Genomic DNA, 21427 nt, shown 5'->3' with positions numbered 1-21427 from the left:
ATACGCCTGCATCTTCACACACAGGTCCCATTAATTCCTCATTATTTTCTGATTGATTGTTCAGCCTCTAAGAACACACTGACATTACAGTCACGGGAACGGATAGTATCTTACCACTGATAGTATCATACCAATCTGGGGCCGAGAACAGAAACTCCCCTAGTCTGGTTATTGGACACCAGCCTGGGGAAAGCATTTCGAGGGCTGCTATAACTTAAAGTTGGTCATGACTTATATAGGGTCAATAAATTCTATCATCTGCAGTGCCAGTTGGAAAATACCCAACAATTACTTGAAAGATCAGTTTGGGAGGGGAATTCTGCCTTGGCAACTAGAAAGGAAAAGTATTTATTGAGCACCTTCTGTGTGCCAAGAAGTTACTTACATGACTTCAATTTAGCTCTTTTTGGGCAGCCGTGATTATCCTATTTTACTGATAGAAAAACTAAGATACAGGATGCCTGGGTGTCTCAGTCAGTTAGGGTCCGACTTCGGCCCAGGTTATGATCTCATGGTCTGTGAGTTCGAGCCCGCATCGGGTTTTGTGCTGACAGCTCAGAGCCTGGAGCCTGTGTCAGATTCTGTGTCTGCCTCTCTCTCTGTCCCTCCCCTGCTCACACTCTCTCTGTCTCAAAAATAAATAAAAAAAAGAAAGAAAGAAAAACTAAGATACAGTGTAAGGAGAAAAACTAATGTATGAACCAGGCATCTCCCCCCCCCCCAAAGCCCATGAAAATTGTACCTAGGATAATCCTTAAGAAAGTAGTGCTTCGACATGCTGTTAGTTGTTTATGCAAAGGAGATTGAGCATAACCATTCTGGTTGCTCTTCATTAAATTGCATTGAGTGAAATATTGTCCAACATCCATGTTCCATAGCCTCAAATATTCTCCTGGGTACATAATAATAACCTATCATTCACATGGGAAGGAAATAATCTGATTCTGAGCAGGACAGAGTGGAACAGGCTGCTGAATGGATTCTCACTTGGAGCGTCTTCTTTTAAGTAAGTTCTCAGTCAACATACCTGAGCATATTGTGATAATTGCCTAAGGACAGACTGCCCTGCCCTGGCAGCTTAGAAATTCCTCTGAAATTATTCCTTTTTGCACATTCTGAGAAATAAACACACAAGCCCCAAATGCGCATTTGCATCCACATGATAAGCTAATAATGATTACTTGGCTGATGCCTCACCCCTCCACCAGAACCATAGTGTTTTTTCATGCCTCCAAGGAGCCTTGTGGTGAATGTACAGAACCTGGCCCAGGGTCTGTGACTGGGGTCCGCAGCAGAGAGGAGGGACGGGAAACCATCAGACTATCGGAAATGACTTATGGGGTCTTTTGTTTTAGTGCTGTTATTGTTTTGCAGGGATTGGTTCAATTCTCGGTTAAGCTTTTAAAAAATACTTGGGTTTGGGGCGCCTGGGTGGCTCAGTTGGTTAAGCATCCGCCTTCGGCTTAAGTCATGATCTCACAGTCCGTTAGTTCAAGCCCCCAATCAGGCTCTGTGCTGACAGCTCAGAGCCTGGAGCCAGCTTCAGATTCTGTGTCTCCCTCTCTCTCTGCTTCTCCCCCACTTGCACTCTGTCTCTCTCTCTCTCTCTCTCTCTCTCTCTCTCTCAAAAAAAAAAAAAAACAGTAATTTTTTTTTTTTTTAATATTTGGATCTGGTTTCTTGGAGGTTCAACAAATATATGTAGTCAATTGTGGATTTTTTTTCCTTTGGCTTAGTTGTTTGTTAAGGTATGTTTTGGTTGCTTTAAGTTCAAATACCTGCTTTGAAGTTCCGATGAAAGATGAAATTATACGCAAGCATACACTCAGCAATAAAGCCAAGGAATATGATTGTAACCATTCACAATAAAATCAAATTGTACCGCTCACATCAGCTGTCTTCTTTTATCCTTTTTATTCTTGCCTATCACCATTCTACAGATGGGGGGTTTATTGTTAAAAAAAAAAGTTAACTGACTTGCGGCTTGTGTAATATATCCAATGATTCTCAGTCTCCTTGTGCGAGGAGATGCCTTTGAAAACTGGAGTTTGGGGCAGACCACATGGTGGGAAAAGACTTAAAATGTAGTAATTATGATACGATGGCTGCCAGAATGGGAGAGCATTCTAGAGCATCATTAAAGAGATAGTCAAGGAGGACCTGGGTGGCTCAGTTGGTTAAGGGTCCGACTTTAGCTCAGGTCATGATCTCACAGATTGTGGGTTCAAGCCCCGCATCAGGCTCTGTGCTGACAGCTCAGAGCCTGGAGCCTGCTTCCAATTCTGTGTCTCCCTCTGTCTCTGCCCCTCCGCTGCTCGCGCTCTGTCTCTCTCTGTCTCAAAAATGAATAAACACAAAAGAAATTAAAAAAAAAAGGGGGGGCAGTTAACACACTGTTTCCTGGAAGGCACCATCCCCTGCAACTATGCCCCTCACCAACTAAACTTCTTTAGTGCCCTGACCATGCCCATAAATACTCTAGCCCCGCATTGTGCAATATGGAAGCCATCAGCCACATGTGGCCATTCTGAGTTGAGATGTGCTCTAAGTATAAAATACACACAGGATTTTGAGAATTTAGGACAAAAGAAAGAAGGTAAAGTATCTCAAAAAGAATTTTTCTACTGGTTGCATGTTGAAATAACATCCTGAGTATATTGGGTAAAATAAAATATCTCATTAAAATTCACTTCACCTATTTCTTTTAACTTCTTTTAATATGACTACCAGAAAAAGTATAATTACATACAATGTTCACATTATATTTCTATTGGGCTGTGCTACTCTGGAAACCAAGTTCTCCCATATTCTGGAAAATACACAACATCTCATTCGAGCTGGCTTGATGTTGGCCTTAGCTTCTCACCTGTAACAGGGCAGTGCAAGGGACAGGGTTCCTGAAGATCTTACATGTGATTCAGGACCCAAATCCTGGGCAAGGAAAATGGGTACTTTAGTTTACCAGCCATGGATCAAAATTCCAAGAAACCCGAAATACAACTCATCCCAGTCCCTTTCCAGTTTGGAAATCATTCTTTCCACGGTGCTTTTTTTTTTTTTTTCTTTCAATTTATGGGAATTTGCATCATTTCAAATTTTGCGGGCAGTATGAAAGCTTAATGAATATGTTTTATATCGCCACACTTCTAGTTCACACAATTCAGATTTCTATTAAATGTATCCTTAGAGTAACAGGAGAGGCGTGTCCTGCTCTGCCCTGTATCTCATAACCACTCAGAGGTACACGGTTGGAGAATATAGAGTAGCTTCTTTTCTCAGTTATAACCAAAACATTTTTTACATGGTGATTAAAGCTTTGCTCCAGACAGGTAGAGACAATCCAGTGGTCAGGAAGTGCTGAGTCAGTCAGGACAGGGGCAGGGCAGGAAACAGGACAGAGATCCTTTCTCACCCTCAACCTCACATATAATAGCAACCACGTTCTGAGTGTAAGCTTAGCATTCCTGTTACACACTGCCTGCCTGGGAAGGGACCTCAGAAGTCGTCAGGGCGGGCCTCCACCCCATGCATAAGGTTTGATAGCAGCCATCTGGCTTCTACTGGACCCTCTCTTGTAATGAACCCCGCCCCCCAGGTACAACCCAGGTGGTTAGGTTCTAGGGTTCATTTCTAACAGCTCCGACTGTATAAAGTTCATGCGTCTGCTGACAAAGTGGTCAGATGTTCATTCTGCCGTGAACGTAAGGAGATGGGAGAGGGGAAGGGGCTCCCTAGATGCTACGTGCTGCACGCATGCTCGGCTGTCTGTCTGCATTCAGAGTGCCTACTTCTTTAAAACAGGCAGGGGCTGCCTTCCAAGTGCCCAGCAAGCTCTTGCTTTCACAAAGATGCATTGGCAATTACTCAGCCCCGCTCTGGTCCAGGCATTTACAAATTGATTTGTTCCCATGTTTCCAGGTACAGAAAATAGGCAGCTGAGTAATGATCCATGGGTGAGGACTGGGAGTCCAGGGTGGGCTTTGTACGTGGAGGAAGAGGTGCAGAGCGAGGAGGAGGTGACCTAGAGACGCGTGGGAGAGCAGAGGCTGTGTGCGTAGGGTCTGCTGACTTCAAGTCAACAGCAGAAACGTGGACCGTGAAACAAAAGGAACACTTGATCTGGAGTCAGCCAGACATGGATATAAATCCTAGCTCTGTCACTTACCCTCTGTGTGGTCTTGGAGAAGGCCCATCATCCCTTCGACTCTCTTTCATCCATAAAATGGGAATAGCAGTAGATACCTTGCAGTAGAAAGTAGCTGAGCTACCCGAGCCAGGCTGCAATGTACTAGCCGCACGACCTTTGGAAACTTGTTTTGTAACAGATTTATGCAGGCGTGATTGACATACAATAAGCTACACATGTTCAAAGCTACAATTTTATGAGATTTGACACACATAAACACATGTGAAACCATCACCGCAGCAGCCGAGATGATGATGAACACACCCATCCCCCCAAGTTTCCCAGTGCCCCTCCCACCTCCCCAAGCCCTCACCTCCAGGGAACCAGCCACCTGCTTTCTATCCTGCAGATCAGGTTACATTTTCTTTGTTTAGTGTCAAATAGTTTCTATTGCTGTGTCACCAAATTCACTAATGGCTGACGTCTAACTTCCCGTGAATCCCATCTGATGTATTTTTACCTCTGACATGGTGGTTTTCATCTCTAGAACCTCATTTGGGGTATTTTGGTTTTTCAAAATATCTTCCTTGGATCTATTCAATATGTCTGACCCTTCCTCTGGCTTTTAGAACATATGGAATAAAGTTATAATGGCTGTTTTCATGTCCTTATCTGCTAATTCTATCATCGATGTCATTTCTGGGTCACACGTGATTGATTTTTCTCCTTATTTTGCTGCTCTTGGGCGGCTGGTTATTACTGGATGCCAGACATCATAAATTTTACCTCATTGTGTGCTGGACATTGTTGTATCAAACAAACAAACAAATTTGAATAGATCCCGTTTTAATTTGGTACGCTTACTACCACAAATGATAAAGGTGTATATATATTTTTTAAACTTTTTGCACACTTAGTCCATCCGCTTAAACATCTTCTCTGGCCCAGCCACAGTTACGTATCTCTAAAATGTATCTTTGAGGTGTGTTTTCTGGGATGTGGAAGCAGTTTGATCCTTCCAGGGCTTCCTTTTAAGCTTTGCTAAGACAAGAGCGGTATTTACTCTAGTGAATTTTCCCCACTACCAAGGCAATACCCTTCGAAGCTGGCCCTCTAACCGCCCCTACATGTGCTGAGAGTTTCCCACACTGGCTGTAGGGATCAGGAACTAGTCCCCGTGCCGGGTGAACTCTCAGCAGGCAATGCTTCCTCCTGTTCTCTGGGGTCTTTTCTAAGACTCAGTTTCTTCACACACAGGCAGTGATCAGTGAACTGAATACTTGCAAGTGACCCTTTGCAGAGGTCCAGAGTTCCTTGCCGGTGAAGCTCTCCTCTCTCTGGTGCTCTACCTTGCACACCCGAGCCACCTTGACTTCCTTGGACTCCTGGTGCTCTGTCCTGGGCTCAAGAATGTTCTGGGCTCTGCTGGATTCCCCGTTTCAGCACTGTGGACTGGAAACTCCCCAGGCAGTGAGCTGGAGCATGCCTGCAGCTTGCTTCATTTGTTTCCTGTCCCTCAGGGCTCACTGTCCTTCCATTCACAGATACCCAAAGTCTGGAGAGCTGTCATTTGGTTTTTCAGTTATTTCAAGAGGGAGAGTAAAACTGATCCCTGTTACTCCAGTTGGGCCAGAAGTAGAAGCCGGGAAACTTACTCTTTTAAAAATTCTCTAGGACTCAGTTTCCTCACCTGTAAAATGAGAGTAAGAATAGTGCCTGTGTCGCAGAGCTGTTGTGAGGATTAAATGCATGAATACTTGAATGTAATGAATAGTAAATTGCTCTAGAAGTAGAAGCTACCATTCCTTGGATTGTTGTTACTGTTCTTCCCTCCCCCCCCCACCCCGCCCCTCAAATCTTTAGTTAAATTCTAATTAGTTAGCATAGAGTGTAATATTGGTTTCAGGGGTTAGAACTGAGTGATTCATCATTTACATATAATACCCAGTGCTCATCACAAGTGCCTTCCTTAATACCCATCACCCATTTACCCCATCCCCACCCTCCTCCCTCCACCAACCCTCGGTTTTTTCTCCATCATTAAGAGTCTTTTGTGGTTAGCTTCCCTCTCTCTTTGTTGTTGTTCTTCATTATTATTATTGTTATTATTATTATTATTATTATTATTACTATTACCATCACTGTAGGATCTATAGATGGGTTTCTGGGATCTGTGAAACTCCTGACTTTTTGATCTCAAGCACAGCACTGACGCCTCATGGGAATTATATATTTGTACCTTTACTATTCTACTCCAGACCTCTCCAGCAGATAACTACTCATCCTCTTACTTGGGAGCAAGCTAAGAATGACCTTTGAGATCTTTACCAGCCATAATTTCTATGCCTCAGAGATCTAATTGATATTCTTATCGAGCAAATTAGCATTTGCAGCAAACATACCTCACTCCAGATTTATTATGCTCCCTAAATTAATGTAACAAGGATATTCTGAAGAGCAAACCAGAGTTTAATTCATATGAGTCTGGAGGTCAGTCTCTGAGTTGGCTAGAGGAATTCAAGGCAGGAAAGAAAAAGGCTGATTCCAGTCCTTCCCAGGCTAACCATATGGGCAAATGGGACAGAGAACTCAGCTCTCAAGAAAAGGAAACAAACCTATTTGGGACATGCAGTTGAATCAAAGGAAATAGTGGCCTCAGCCCCTCCACCCCCTTAATTTCCCACTCCTGGCCTTCAGACAGCTTCCTTCAGGGTTGATGTGGCTGGTATCAGATGCAATGGTCATAACTCTTCATGGACCAGACACTGACAGGGTCCTCCTGGACACCTGGGGAAAGTCAGCATTTGAGGCAGGTCACAACCCAACACCTGCACAAGTCTTAAGAAGCAGCAGCCCAACCCCCTTGCACCGCTTTATCTCGTGGAAGAAAAGTAGCTTTATTGTCCTAAGAACTAAAATCTTTATGCTTGAATCAGCAATGACTACTTGGTACACTGGTTTCTCATTAAGGTACCTGCAGTTCATTAACAAACTGGCATTTGCCCTTTTTTTCATCTCTGAAACCAAGATAATCATGAACAGAATTTTCACAAATATCTATGCACTGAAAAGGATGAAGTCTGGTCCCAAAGGGTGTTTTAGGGTTAAGGGGGTATGAAAGAATCCAGGGTGTTCAGGGAGCATGTCTGCCCTTAAACCTAGGGCCATAGTTTAGGGCTTGTATTGATTCTTTTATTCAACAGTTATTAAGAAAAGGTCTGAAATAATTTATTCTCAGACATCTGCAGTTCAAGAGGGGATCTAAGTAAGACAAAGACACAACGAATCGGAACTCATGGTAGAAAATGCTTAGGGCTAGAAAGTTTATTACATGGTAGTTAAGACTTAGAACTTTGGAGTCAGAACTGGGTTTGCCCTACTGGTTTTGTCACTGACTAACTGTGTGCCCTGGGGCAAGTCATTTCATTTCCTGAGCCATGGTATTCCCCATTGGTTTCCTCTTTGGTAATTTGAAGGTCAGAGAGCAGTTGTGTGAATCAAACAAGGGGAGATATATAAAGTAGTTAGGACATCGGTCTGAGTCAGTTAGCTAATACTATGAATTGTTTTTCCAGTCCAAAGGAGGACAAGATCTTAAACAGTTCCCCATGGGGGGTGGCAGTCACTTGGTGGCTCCCTGGACCAGAGAGAGGGAAGGATTTTGGAAGCTGGAGCATTCTGCTTCCACTCCCTGATGGCCAAAGGTTTCAAGGAAGATTCAGAATGGTTCTACTTTCGTCTGGAGGCCTGGGCAGCCTCGGTGTGAGCTACATAAGCTCTGTATACACTCCTTTTCTTGCCTTATGCTCCTTGACAACTTCATTCGCTCTCAGAGGTTGAACTCTCACCCAATATGCTAAGATTTCATATCTCTGGGCAATGCAGCTTGTCCCAAACCAAATGGCCTCCTCTCTGTGGCTGCAAACTCATTTATGAATGGCATCATCTTTCCAGGAATTGAAGCCAGAAAACTTACTGACACCTTTGGTAGCTCCTTTTTCTCCTTTCCTTTACCCTGTATCATCCACCATCGTGCCCATTCTCGCATTCTGATCCCATACAATCAAGTCTTGTCAATTTGATCTGCTAAGCATTTCCTGAATCCATGCACACAGCCACGGCCCTGTGCCGGTCATCGTCACCCTCCCCCTGGTGGCTCTGCTGCAATCTTGCCTGTTGTCAACCCAGCTCCACTCTGGTGAGGATGAACGAAAATCCACCTGTGGGTCTATCCTGCTGCTGCATCTCCCATGGCTCCCTAAACACCTCCTTCCTCCTAACCTTATGCTCCTCCCCACTCTTCTTTTCTGATAGATCCCAATTTTGCTTGAGGCAGCCATATGCTGAGTTAAAAATCTTACTTTCCACACTTGTGATCAGGTTCTGGTCAAGGAGATGTAAGCAAAGTCTCTGGACTGGGCTTGTAGAGAAACCGTGTTTTCCTGATAAAAAAGGAGAGGGGTGTTCAACTGTACGAATCACCTTTTTCTCTTCCCTCTGTCTGACTCACAGACTGATGCCTGCAGGAGGAGTCCTCTGGACATCAAGAAGAGGAAAGTCACCCATTAAGGTTGGTAGAGCAGGAAGCTAGAGGGAGCCTGTTCGCTCAATGACTTCCCGAACCAGCCACAGTCACCCAGGACCATGCAGCCCCAGATTTCTTGTTACGCAAAGAAAAGAAATCTCTATTGGGTTAAGTAACTGCATCTCGGTTCCTATTGCTGAAGACAGATTTGGTCTTAACTGATATACTCTTCCATGAACTACAGGAGCAGTTTGCAAACTTGAGTGAGCATCCAAATTGCTGGGGCACTTGATCCAAGTTCAGGGTGGGGACCCTACCCCAGTGGATTCTGCCCCATTTGGATCTGCAGTGGGGGCCTGCAGCTGGTATTCACTGATGTTCTATGTAGAACAGTTAGGAAAACACCAAGTCCTGGAAATGACACTTGGGCAGTTAAGGGAGGAAACACACGAATTCTGCGTTTGTAAGGAATTTCATGAATGGCCTCTACAGCTTTTCCAGGCTCATCTCTGGCCATTCCCACTGGCTGTCCCTGCCCAGAACTTAACATTCGGTGACTGTACCTGTGCTGTTTCTGTGTCTTTGAAGCCTTTCCTACCTCTCTGGACCTGGGCCTTTCCCAGTCTGCAGTGTGTAGCTGCCAACCACTCAGGAGCCCTTGAAAAGTTTTGGGTGGAGAGAAAGTTCTGGAAGGTAGGGAGGGGAGAGGTGGGAGGATATGTTGTAGGGTCAGATTTGCATGCCCACCTGATCCCACTGCTTTGGCTTGACTAGAGGTTGGAGGGTGAGGGTGGTAAATTGTATTGGCTTTAGTTTCAGCTCTTTTTAAATAATAATTTCTGAGACTGGAATCTGTGGCCAGAGTGGAATGCCTGTCTCAGAAATTATTAATTTTAGTGGGCTGTTTTCTCCTTTTCACTTTCCATTTCCATTTTGAGAGTCAGAGTCAACACCAAGCATAATAGAAGCAATCAGATAGGCTCCAGTGGAAACCAGGAACATCTAATTAAATCCTTATATTTGCAGGTCTAGCTCTCAAGGGAGGAAAGAACATTTGACTAGTTTGATATTTATGGAGGGCATTCACTCATTCAATCATGCATTCTCTCATTTACTCGCTCCCTCACTCTGCACTGACAAGATTCTCTTTGTTACAAATAAAAGAAACACAATTCAGGCTGTCTTAAGTCAGAGAAAGAGAATTCATTAGCTCCTATACCTGGAAGGTCTAAGAGTTCAGCTGGCTCCCCACATGGGGGCTTAAATTATATCCCCAAATGTGTCCTCCTCCTCTGTTCCTTCTTCTTTTCTCCTCATTCTCCTTTTCCCCTCATCCTGCCTCTCCTTTTCCCATCCTTCAGTCAGACTCTTTCCTTGTGGCAAATAAAGGAGCCTCCAGCAGCTTCGAATGAACATCCCTACAGTTTAGCAACCCAGGGAAGAGAGGTTGTCCACTGCTAGAACAAACCAAAAAGTCCCAAGGAGAACTCTAACCTGGCTTGTGTTATATGTCCTTGCCTGAAACTGAGTTCTGTGGCCAGAAGTTTGGAACAGTCTGATTAGGCTGGCCCGGGATGCATGGCCAGGTTAGAGAATGTGAGGGGTCAAGCTGAGCCCCACCTAATCATGGAGAATGTGTACAGGATACTGAAAAGACATAACCAACAGATTCCACCATTCCATCTATCCATCGTCCATCCATTCATCCAACCATCCATCCAACCACCCATCCATTCTTCCATCCGTCCACTCATCCAATCATCCATCTATCCATCCATCCACCGATCCATCCATCCCTTCATCCATCCTTCCATCCATCAATTTGTCCACCTGACAAGGATTTTTTAGAGCCTTTTCTATGCTTGGCTCTGTACAGGCACCCGTGTCAGGTCCTCTGCCACACAGCTAATGGGCAGGATCAGGGCTTAGCACAAAGCTTAGCCCAAAGTAGGTGTTCAGCCAATGTTAGAATGAATTAATAGATGACCTGAGTCTTAAGCCTGGGTCACTAGGATGATAATGCCCCTGATGTAAAATGACAGTGAAGACAGGAAAAGTGGCCCTGGGGTGAAGGGGCTATGCCAAGCAGAGTACTTGAGTGTCTTATGCTGCCCCCATGACTGATGGAATACCACCTCTCCCCTGGTAGCAAGAGAGCCAGGCAAGGGTGGGAATTCTCTGTGGCTCTGCACTGCCAGTCTCAGAGATTGGGGACTGAGGCAATTATTCTGAGCCATCAAATGAATAAATATTTTGGAATGAGAGTCAGCAGGGAGATGTGATGGGATTTAAATGCTGATATAATATGCCCAGCTGCTTTCAGGAGCCATAGTCACTGATAGGACTGGGAGAAGGCAGGCAAGAGCTCACCAGCTAGGGCACTAACAAGCCAGTAACTAAGGTCCTCGTTTCCCTCGTCTCCTTCGGGGGATGCTCCCAGGGAAGGGAAGGACACTCTGTCCTGCTGTATTTTTGGCCGTTATGTCCACCAGCATTTGGATCATGTTAGTGGGCATTCTATGTATCCACCAGTGATGGGAAATCTCCTGGTGACGGAGAGGTAGACTTCACTGTAAGAACCACCATTATGCTTGCCACTCAGCATTAAATACACGTTAGCCCCACAGATGGAGCAGAGTTGGAGCTCAGAGTTGGTTGTAGAACAGGATTTTTATGAGCATTCTCAATGTTCAGTGGATTCATTTCTCGTTCAATTGATAATTCACTCATAAATTTCTTCCTTCCTTCCTTCCTTCCTCTCTTCATTCATTCAACAAGCATTTTGGTGAGGTGTATTTTTTTTTTTTAAGTAGGCTCTACGCCCAGTGTGGAGCCCAATGCGGGGCTTGAACGCCGGATCCTGAGCTGAAATCAAGAGTCGGATGCTTAACTGACTGAGCCACGGAGGCACCCCAGTGATGTGTATTATTAATGCCGCACCCAGATCCCTTCTTACTGTTTCTGTGCCCTGCACCTGCTCCCTAAGTGGGCCTTCCTTTCCAACAGCTCACACCCATGAGTCTTTTCAAGACTCTTCTTGGGAATGTACATCCTCCCCATTCCCAGGGTGCCTTTAACCAGTGACTTAGTTCAGGAGTCAGAAAGCCCCAGACCCTGACCCTAATCCAGAAAACTATGGATGCAACTTATATTCCGGGGGCCCCAAGGGACCAGGATGAAGCTGCCTGGGAGGAATTTTTTCCGAAATCATGTTCCTTCCCAGAACGCTGGGGCTATAGCGTGAGGCAAGTGACAGGATTGTGCCCAGAGTTTAAGGGGACACTTACTCTGAGACTCATGCACCAGCCTCCACATTTTTGCACCCTGGGTGCCTCCTTCTGTTCCCCAAGCCCTCCCCCTCTTCCCTGTCTGCTTCCCCTGCTCCTTTATGGGTTTCCCCTGGGAGCATTTCCACGATACCCACGTGTCTGCACGTCTTCCTCTCAGGGTCTGTTTCTGGAAGCCCGACCAAAGTGCTGTGTGCTGGAAACTGTCCTGTGTGCACAAGAAGGAGTGTGACCTAGTCTCTGCCCTCTGAAAGCTCACAATCCTAGGGGACCACATGGCGCAAGGCCCTGTCCCTGCAAATAACCACGCCACCTCTGGCTGTAGTCCTGAGGCAGAGAGAAACTCACCCAAGCGCTCCAGTCACGGGCCTCAGCTGCCTCGTTACTGAAAGCTGCCCCTGGCTGCTGATTTCAGGAGGATCGCAGCATTTGAAACATTAAAACACTTTTTAAAATAATTGGTTTTGTACAGTCAGTTGCTGCAGACATCCCCAGATTTGCATGCTTCAAAGGCAAAGGGGTTTGTTCCTAATGCATTTATCTTGCAATACTTGGATTTGAGGTTTAGTGCAATGCCAGCTGCAGGGGGACTCTTGCCTCTTGTCACCAAAGTGCCTTAGCGTAGAGATAGTGAGCGAGGCCAGGGTGTTCTGAAGCATCCATGCAGAGGAACTAGGGAGCCGACAAAGGGATTTCAGTTGTGGGCTAAATCCCAGAGGTACCCCCCCTAAATTTACCCTTGTAGTGGCTGGAAGAATGTCCCCCAAACTCCATGTCTACCTGGACTCCCAGAAGCAAGTCAGACCCACAGACTGGGAGTTAAGAAACTGCACAAAGTGACAAGTCACTGGCAACCTGATGTGGCCCCTCCCAGCCTCGTGCCAAAACTTTATGACCAGGCAGAAAAAAAAAAAAAAAAAAAAAAAAGAAAGTTCCCACCAAGGTGGGGAATGAAGATGGGCCTTCAAATTAAGCACCCTGATCTCAGCTGTTCAGCCTCTGGAACTGTGAGAAGTACATTTCTGTGGTATGAGCCACTGGGTCCATGGCCTTCTGCTATAGAGGCCCAGACTAACACAGCAGGAGTGGGCACTGGGGGAGGCTACAAGATCGGAGGAGGGGAGAAGGGTCTTTCTCACGCCTGTTTGCCTCCTGATCCATCAATGTGCCACGGCAGCAGCCCCGGGGCCCGCACTAACCACTGGTTCCAGTTTCCAGGTGTTCCAGCCCTCCCACAGCCAGGCTCGTGGTACCCTCTGTGAGGTGCCAGCAGCTCCCTCCGCTCGAGCTCTCAGGGGTTCTGCACACCAACCCTGTGTGGTTTGCCTCTGAGCAGCAAGGTTCTGACAATTCCTAGTCTTCCCTTTGCTCCCCCAGACCTGGGGTGGACTTTGACACCTGCAGGGCTCTCTGCAATACCTTACGGCTCCCTTTGATTTGTCAGTCCTCTGATGTTCATTAGGATAATTCCCTGTTTTGAATTCTCTCTGTTCAAACAGCAGCGTTATTTCTGTTTCCCTGACCCTGACGTCCTACATGGGAGCTCGTCTGGTGACCTAGATCCTTGCAGGAATGATGCGGCAGAGTCATGGTCAACTGCCAGTGGACACACAATCTGAACAAGAAATAAACCTTTGTGCTGTAACCCGTCAAGATTTCTCGGGTCATTTTTGTTATGCGGCACAATCTAGCCTATCCTGACTAACACAGAAGCCTCAAAGTCACATGCCCTCTTGCTGGGCTCTTAGAGAGGATTCTCTCAAGGCACAAGTGGGCAGAAAATTGCTCCCAGAGCAAGCTGCACACTGGCAATTTTACAAATGCCCCAAAGCTTGGGCAGATCTTGCTGTGTTTGAAATTGAGTAAAAAAGAAAAGCCCAGGGCGCCTGGGTGGCTCAGTCAGTTAAGCGTCCAAATCTTGATTTTGGCTCAGGTCATGATCTCACAGTTGTGGTATCGAGCTCCACATTGGGCTCCACACTGACAGCACGGAGCCTACTTGGGATTCTCTCTCTGCCCCTCTCCTGCTTGTGCTCTCTCTCTCTCTGTCTGTCTCTCAAAATAAATAGAAAAAAATTTTAAGACAAAAGCTTAGAGTCTAAGCGTGAATATTTTTATTATATAAAGAGTTTTAAAAATAAGTAAGGAAGAGACAAATACCCCTGTGGGAAAATGGCCTAAGGGACATATGGGAAAATGCTCAGTTTTACCAGTAATCAATCAAAATTTCAAGTATGTAATCAACAATTCAAGTCTGTCAAAAATTCAAGTATGTAATACCATTGTTATAACTTAAATGGTGTCCCCCCTCCTTCCTGCAACCCTGCAAAAGAAGGTCTACTGAACTCCTAGCTCCCAGTACTTGACAACGTGATCTTATTTGCAAATAGGGTCATTGCAGATGTGGTTAGTTAAGATGGGGGTCTTACTGGAGTAGGACAGGTCTCTAATCCACTATGACTGGGGTCCGTATAATGAAATGGCCATGGGAAGACAGACACCCAAGGGAGAAAGCCGTGTGATGATAAGGGTAGAGATTGGAGTTATTCAGTGAAGGGGAGGAACACCGAAGACTGTCAACAAACTGCCAGAAGCCAGGAAGAAGAGGAAGGATCCCCCTACAGTTTTCTTTCCTTCTTCTTCTCCTTCTTCTTCTTCTTCTTCTTCTTCTTCTTCTTCTTCTTCACATTTATTCCTTTTTTGAGGGACAGAGAGAGACAGTGTGAGTGGGGAAAAGACAGAGAGAGAAGGAGACACAGAATCCGAAGCAGGCTCCAGGCTCTGAGCTGTCAGCACTGAGCCCAACGCGGGGTTCGAACACACAAACCGCGAGATCATGACCTGAGCCGGAGTCGGACACTCAACTGACTGAGCCACCCAGACGCCCTTCCCCCTACAGTTTTCTGAGGGAACACAGTCCTGCCAATGTCTTAATTTGGGACATTAGCCTTCAGAACTGTGACACAATAAATTTGTTATTTTCAGCCATACAGTTTGAGGTACTTCATAAGAACACCCCTAGGAAACTAATAAAACCAATCTTTATTTTTTATATTGGAAAAGAATAAATTACCCAGGACTTAGTAGAATGTTCATGAGGGGTGGGCCACCTGGGTAACTCGGTCGGTTAAGCATCTGACTTCACCTCAGATCTTACAGTTTGTGAGTTTGAGCCCTGAGTCAGAATCTGTGCTGACAGCTCAGAGACTGGACCCTGCTTCTAATTCTATGTCTCCCTCTCTCTCTGCCCCTCCCTCACTTGCTCTCTCTCTCTCTCTCTCTCTCTCTGTCTCAAAAATAAATAAACATTAGGGGCACCTGGGTGGCTCAGTTGGTTAAGCAGCCAACTTCGGCTCGGGTCATGATCTTGCGGTCCGTGAGTTCGAGCCCCGTGTCAGGCTCTGTGCTGACAGCTCGGAGCCTGGAGCCTGTTTCAGATTCTGTGTCTCCCTCTCTCTCTGACCCTCCCCCGTTCATGCTCTGTCTCTCTCTGTCTCAAAAATAAATAAACGTTTGGGGCGCCTGGGTGGCTCAGTCGGTTGGGCGACCGACTTCGGCTCAGGTCATGATCTCACAGTCCGTGAGTTCGAGCCCTGCGTCGGGCTCTGTGCTGACAGCTCGGAGCCTGGAGCCTGTTTCAGATTCTGTGTCTCCCTCTCTCTCTGACCCTCCCCCGTTCACGCTCTGTCTCTCTATGTCTCAAAAATAAATAAACGTCAAATAAAAAAAAATTTTTTTAATAAATAAATAAACGTTAAAAAAAATAAATAAATAAACATTAAAAAAAAAAGAATGTTCATGAGCGGTGAGGGGCAGGCACACTCATACAGGCTGATGGGAGACCAGAATTGTATAGTTATTTTTGATAGATCAACTGGCAAAATGTATCAATAACAGCCTTAAAAATATTTATATACTTTCTGAGCTAGCAGTTACGTTTCTACAAGTTTGTCTAAAGAACTGAGAAGGTAAAAAGATGAGGACAGCTATGCTGATAATAGGAAAAGTTAAAAATAATCAAAGTGTACAACAGTGGGAATTGCTTAAATAAATCACGCCACGTTGCATGTAGTCGTTTAAGAAAGAAAATGTAGGGGCGCCTGGGTGGCTCAGTCGGTTGAGCGTCCGACTTCGGCTCAGGTCATGATCTCACGGCTCGTGAGTTTGAGCCCCGACTCAGGCTCCGTGTTGACAACTCAGCCTGGAGCCTGCTTCGGATTCTGTGTCTCCCTTTCTCTCTGCTCCTCTCCTGCTCACATGCTGTCTCTCTCTCAAAAATAAATAAAGATTAAAAAAAAAAAGAATGAAAATGTAGATTTATATGTATTGCCATGAAAAGGGCTTTATAACATATCATTGGAATGACAGAGAGGTTTAAATGATAAAACACATATGTTGAAACACATATGTTATTCAGGAAATGATGTATATGTTTACATATATATATGTGTGCAAAGAAAAGTGTCATCAGGGTTTAGTAAATTGGCAATTGGTAGATACCGTATAAACATTTACTGAATAAATTAATGAATAATTAAATAAATAAGAGTTACATACTAAAATCTTAACATTAGTTTCCTGTAGGTGTTGAATTTATGGGTGATTAAAAAAAATGTTTTTATGTTTATTTATTTTTGAGAGAGCAAGACAGAGCATGAGCAGGGGAGGGGCAGACAGCGAGGCAGACACAGGATCTGAAGCAGGCTCCAGGCTCCGAGCTGTCAGCACAGAGCCTGACTCAGGGCTCAGAATCACGAACTGTGAGATCATGACCTGAACTGAAGTCGGACCCTTAACTGACTGAGCCACCCAGGTGCTTCTGGGTGATCTTTTTTTAAAAAATGTGTTCTTATTGTTTTTGAATTATATCAATTTTCTTATTTGTATACAATATGTATGCATCACAACTATAATAAGGAAAAAAAACCAACGTTGGTTTTCTGTTTGAGTTCTGCCATCAACTGATTTTCTGATCTGGGACCCTACAACCCCCACACAGCCAATCTTGCCTTAGCCCACAGAGGAAGTGAGGGGTTGGTGAGATGACCCCCCAGAACCTTCCCCAGTGGCCTGGGTATGGAAGGTTCTACAGAAGAGGAAATGGCAATGAAATAGAGCTAAGAACAGAAAGCTGCAGGAGTCCAACGCAAGCCTGTAGTGGGGGAGCCACCAGCCATAAATCCTGCTGGGGCCTCAGAGGCCAGCAGGAGGCACAGACAGAACTGCCTACATCTTATTAGCTTCTCTGGGCCTGAAGCCACATCAAGTCTGAATCCCGGTTTATAAAAAGCTGGCCAAGAAACAAAGCAAACAATAGCAGCAAAGAAGGAACTAAAAGTTACATGAATAAATGTTAGCTAAGAAAACCCCAAAGGCTCACTCTTGAGGGCTGTAAAATTCCAAGGCTTAGTGAAGCCACTTTGGAAAGCAACCTAACATTTCTTCCAAAGGTTCAACACAGAGTTACTGTAGGACCCAGAAATTCTACTCCTGAAAGAAATGAAAATATATGTCCACAAAGAAGCCTGCACACGAATGTTCAAAGCAGCATTATTCATAACAGCCAAGAGTGGAAACGACCCAAATGTACATGAACTGATACACGGATAAACACAATGGAATATTATTCAGCCATGAAAAAGAACAAAGACCATATGTGATAACATGGAGGGACCTTGACAACTTTATGCTAAGTGAAAGAAGGCAGTCAAGAAAGGCCGAATATCACATAATTCCATTTTATGAAATTTCCAGGAAAAGCGAGTCTCTAGAGACAGAAGGTAGTTTGGTAGAAGGGAATGGAGACAGTAGAGTGGGGGGGTTGATGGCTAAATGGTATGGAGTTCTTTTGGGGTGATTGAATATATTCTGAAATTGATTGTAGAGTCGATTCACAATTCTGTGAATGTATTTACAACTATTGAGTTGTTCTCTTTAAGTGGATGAGTTCTATGGCATGTGAATCATACTTCAATAAAGCTATTATTTCAAATAGATGAGGGGCGCCTGGGTGGCTCAGTCAGTTAATCGTCCGACTTTGGCTCAGGTCACAATCTCACAGTTCGTGAGTTCCAACCCCGCATTGGGCTCTGTGCTGACAGCTCAGAGCCTGGAGCCTGCTTCGGATTCTGTGCCCCTCCCTTACTCACACTCTCTCTTTCAAAAATAAATAAATATTAAAAAAATTTTTTTAAAAGAACGAAAAGAAAAGAAAAGTGGGGTTCTTGGGTGGACTCAGTCAGTTGAGCATCTGACTTTGGCTTAGGTCGTGATCTCACAGTTTATGAGTTTGAGCCCTCACTGCTGTCAGTGCAGAGCCCGCTTTGGATCCTCTGTCCCTCTCTATCTCTGCTCTCCCCCTGCTTGTGCATGCTCTCTCTCTCTCTCTCTCTCTCTCTCTCAAAAATAAATACACTTTTCTTGTAAAAGAATAAAAAAAAAGAAGAGGGGCACCTGGGTGGCTCAGTCTGTTAAGTATCATGACTCTTGGTTTTGGCCCAGGTCATGATCTCACGGTTTGTGAGTTTGAGCCCCATGTCGGTCTCCACACTGATAGTGTGGAGCCTGCTTGGGATTCTCTGTCTCCCTCTCTCTCTGCCCCTCCCCTGCTCTCTATATCTCTATCTCTATCTCTATCTCTATCTCTATCTCTATCTCTATCTCAAAATAAATAAACATTTTAAAACTTTTAAAGAATATAGAAAAGAAAAGAAAGAGAACAAAGCTTCTAAGGTTGTTTTTCCTAATCAGTTCATCGTGCAGGTAAGTGTGATGTTGGCTCCCATATATTAGGGACATCCCCTATACCAAGCAAGGGTGTTAACCATGGCATGGAGCTGGAGGACACGAGACATGTGGCTCAGTTGCTCATTTCACTGCAGCCAAGAGCCAGGAAACAGACAAGCCATGCTAGTTCATGCAGCTGCCTGCCGACCCTCCCACTGACCTCTCCTACAGGAAACAGCCCAGCAGAGATGAGCCAAGCTGGGCCAGAGCAGGAGAACTGCCCAGCTGACCCACAGCTAAATAAGTGATTGTTGGTTAAGGTGCTGTATTTTGGGATGATTTGTTACGCAGTAGAAACTAACTGATACACTTGGGTACAAATGTGTGAGAGTTCCTCCAGGGAATATATCAAGCTATAGAGCTGCTAGATTTGCCATGTCTTCAAATGTACTAGATATTTCCAAGTATTCTCCAACGTGGTCAGGCCCATTTACACCCCACTCGCCTTGTAGGTGGGTTCCTCTTGTACCACAATCTTGTCAATACTTAGTAACGTTGGATATTTTGATTTTTGCCAACCTGGCAGGTGTGAAATGGTATCTTGCTGTTTTAGTATGCAATTCCCTGATTAATATCTTTTCTGAAATTAATTGGTTGAAGGGGGTTTCTGTCAGACTTGTACCCTCCACCTTCCTCTTGTGGCAAACCGCTAATCATCCTTCCAGATGTGTGAAGAAGTTACGTTTCACTTCCAGAATGCCTCTACAAGTCTTTACACCTGCTTCTCCTTTAAGATGTAGCTCAGCACTGGCTCTCCCAGTAAGCCTTCCTGACATCCAGCCCCACACTGGGTTAGGTGCCTCTCTGTGCCCCATTCACCTCCCCCTGCCTGAGCACCCACTTCATTGCACTGTAATCGTCTAAACTCCTTCTGGAAAAGGGGTCGGGGCCCAGGGAACCAGTACACAGACCCTTTCTAGGACCCGGCCCATCAGCCCAGTGCTGGGCCCCAGGTAACCTCCTTCCTGAACATCTGCTTGAGACGAAGAGTCAAAAGGATAAATATGAATTCACTTCACTTACCTTGACACCATTTACATTCACATTTGTTTGTTGTCTTGAGGATTTACGGGGTGTTTCCAAGTTTGTTACCTGAGTGTGATTTAACAATAACAGTAATTATAGTAAATATAGGAATGCCTGGCTGGCTCAGTCAGTGGAGCATGTGGCGCTTGAGTTTGAGGTTGTGAGTTCGAGCCCCACATTGGGTGTAGAGATTACTAAAGAATAAAATCTTTTATTTTTTATTTTTTTTAATTTTTTTTTTAACGTTTATTTATTTTTGAGACAGAGAGAGACAGAGCATGAACGGGGGAGGGTCAGAGAGAGGGAGACACAGAATCCGAAATAGGCTCCAGGCTCTGAGCTGTCAGCACAGAGCCCGATGCGGGGCTTGAACTCATGGACGGCGAGATCATGACCTGAGCCAAAGTCAGCCGCTTAACTGACTGAGCCACCCAGGTGCCCCTAAAATCTTTTAAAAAGATGAATACAGGGGCGCCTGGGTGGCTCAGTCGGTTAAGCATCCGACTTCAGCTCAGGTCATGATCTCGCGGTCTGTGAGTTCGAGCCCCGCATCGGGCTCTGTGCTGACAGCTCAGAGCCTGGAGCCTGTTTCGGATTCTGTGTCTCCCTCTCTCTGACCCTCCCCCATTCATGCTCTGTCTCTCTCTGTCTCAAAAATAAATAAACGTTAAAAAAAAAAAGATGAATACATTGGGGCGCCTGGGTGGCTCAGTTGGTTAAGCATCCAACTCTTGATGCATCCAACTCATGACTCAGATCATGATCTCATGGTTCGTTAGTTCGAGCCAGATGTCAGGCTCTGTGCTAACAGTGCGGAGCCTGCTTGAGATTCTCTCTCTCCCTCTCTCTCTGCCCCATCCCACTCATGCACGTGCACTCTCCTTCTCTCTCTCTCAAAATAAATAAATAAAATTTTAAAATATATATTACTGGGGCGCCTGGGTGGCTCAGTCGGTTGAGCATCCGACTTCAGCTCAGGTCACGATCTTGCGGTCCGTGGGTTCGAGCCCCGCGTTGGGCTCTGGGCTGACAGCTCAGAGCCTAGAGCCTGCTTCCGATTCTGTGTCTCCCTCTTTCTCTGCCCCTCCCCCATTCATGCTCTGTCTCTCTCTGTCTCAAAAATAAATAAATGTTAAAAATAAATAAATAAATAAATAAATAAATAAAATATGTATTACTAAATAAATTAATATCATATTTATATGGCATTTATTGAGGACAAACCACGCTTAGTAAATTATATGCACTATCTCACTGAATTCTTAAATTTTTTTTTTAACATTTATTTATTTTTGAGACAGAGGGAGACAGAACATGGACAGGGGAGGGTCAGAGAGAGAGGGAGACACAGAATCTGAAACAGGCTCCAGGCTCTGAGCGGTCAGCACAGAGCCCGACGTGGGGCTCGAACTCACGGACTGTGAGATGGTGACCTGAGCCGAAGTCGGCCGCTCAACCGACTGAGCCACCCAGGCGCCCCTATCTCACTGAATTCTTTTTTTTTTTTTTAATTTTTTTTTAACGTTTTATTTATTTTTGAGACAGGGAGAGACAGAGCATGAACAGGGGAGGGTCAGAGAGAGGGAGGCACAGAATCTGAAACAGGCTCCAGGCTCCGAGCTGTCAGCACAGAGCCCGACGCTGGGCTCGAACTCACGGACCGCGAGATCATGACCT

This window comes from Panthera tigris, chromosome D4, assembly GCF_018350195.1.
Source record: "Panthera tigris isolate Pti1 chromosome D4, P.tigris_Pti1_mat1.1, whole genome shotgun sequence".
Taxonomy (NCBI): domain Eukaryota; kingdom Metazoa; phylum Chordata; class Mammalia; order Carnivora; family Felidae; genus Panthera; species Panthera tigris.
Note: the sequence above shows the minus strand (reverse complement) of the source record.